Raw genomic sequence first — 1,899 nt, forward strand, 5'->3', positions numbered from 1 at the left:
TAAATTTTCATTCAACGACTTTGAAGTATCAACTTCATGTAAAGTTGACTTCACCTGAAACTGTCATATTTGATATATTCACTAACTTAATATATTTTGTATCCATCTTAATAAAAAAAAAATACAGATACATAATTTATTTTTTATTTTTTTATTATTCTTATTAATTTTGAGTATTATAATTTTTTAATTTTTGAATAAAAAATAAAATAAATTAAACTTTCGTAATTTACATCAAATAAAATATCGTACTAATTTTTGTGTTTCAATCTCATCTTATTTTATCCTCAAAATCAAACACAAATAACTTTAAATATTATCAGTCCCAACCTTAGTTTAACCTATTTTTTTTTTTTTGGACAAATAGGTCTTCAAAAGTATGACGAAAGGACTTATATGTCTTACCTTTCTAAAATTCAAAGACCTTTATGAAATAAAAAAAATTTTGGAATGAAAATATCCTATGCAAAATTTGCTAGGAACCTATTTGGTTATATACTCTTAAAAAAGGTCAAATAAGAAAAAAAAATTCTCGTGTGCGCGAGCATTTTGCGCTTATGGAAGTAGTGCCAGTGTTTTTGCATGAGAGAGATCTCTCTTTTTGGAATGTTTAACTTTTTGGAGACCTTAACTCACTCTCTCGTCATATTTTCTCTCTTCAGTGCAACCCACACCCTCCCTTTCTCACAATCAAATGCACAGCACCATCATCGTCTTCCTCTTTGTTCCCTACCTCCAACCTACATCATAACTGTCGACGAGCTCCCTCTCCCTCTTCTTCTTCAATTTCTTCATTTTCCTCTTCTCCCTTTCCTTCGGCATAACTATCACCGACAGAACCGATGTTAACCTCCCTTTCTACCATCTTTGTCGAGTCCTCAGCTTTGTTGTACCACTCTTTTTTTCTTCTTCTTCTTTCGGTGGAACCAGCCACTAGCAACCACTTCCAGCCGTCAGAGCTGCCGGAGCTACCACTAGCAGTATCACTACAACATCAGTACCTCCCCTATCTCTACATTTTCTTTCCCTGTCTTCAAGTAGGTTCTCAAGTCAATTCTCTTTAAATTTATTGTCTCATTTCATATGTAATTAAGTATGCTATTATGCTTGTTGAGTTTGAATTTTAATTGGTTTGGATTATTTGATTGATATTCTGGTGAACTATTGTAATATACTGCTAATTTTTTATGTCATTAGTGCTGAATTTTATGAATTAATGTTGAAAAAATGCTTGTTAGTGCTATTTTGATGTATTTGATATTTTTGCACGCTAAATGTTTGTACATACTACAAAGAGTTCTTAATAAAATTTTGGTTCAATCTCCTGCATAATCCAATTGTGTCAAATTTGTATATTTTATTTAGTTTTAGTGTATATTAAGAATAAATTTTAAATATTGAAATTAATTTTGTGGTATATTGGTTATAGAATTTACAGTGATGTTTGAACTTGTTCCTCTTATTTTACTTAAATAATTTTTGTTTATTTTATACACCAATTATTTGTGAATATGCCTCTATGAATATATTAAATTTTAAATTGCATGTCTGTAGCTACTATGTCATTTAGAATATTTGATTTTGTTTGGCATAATTCATTAAGTATAGTTTGTGATGCTGGATTGCTTGAAATGCTAATATTTATCATTGAGTTTGTGGTGTGTATGTAATGATATAATGCCATATTGGTCTATTCTTAAACTTACTTTCAATCATTACATATCACATTTCAAAACTTTTCTTTTGCGCAAATCCAATCGCAAACATATCAATTCTTTGAATGCGTAAGTGTTCATTGAGCTTCTAGTCGCTTATTTGCTTCTTAATAACATGCATACTGTTTGGAAGTACCTTAGGCACACTAATTAAGATAAATGTTGCTTTTCACAATGCCACATG

The sequence above is a fragment of the Arachis duranensis genome, unplaced genomic scaffold (assembly GCF_000817695.3).
Source record: "Arachis duranensis cultivar V14167 unplaced genomic scaffold, aradu.V14167.gnm2.J7QH unplaced_Scaffold_354585, whole genome shotgun sequence".
NCBI lineage: Eukaryota > Viridiplantae > Streptophyta > Magnoliopsida > Fabales > Fabaceae > Arachis > Arachis duranensis.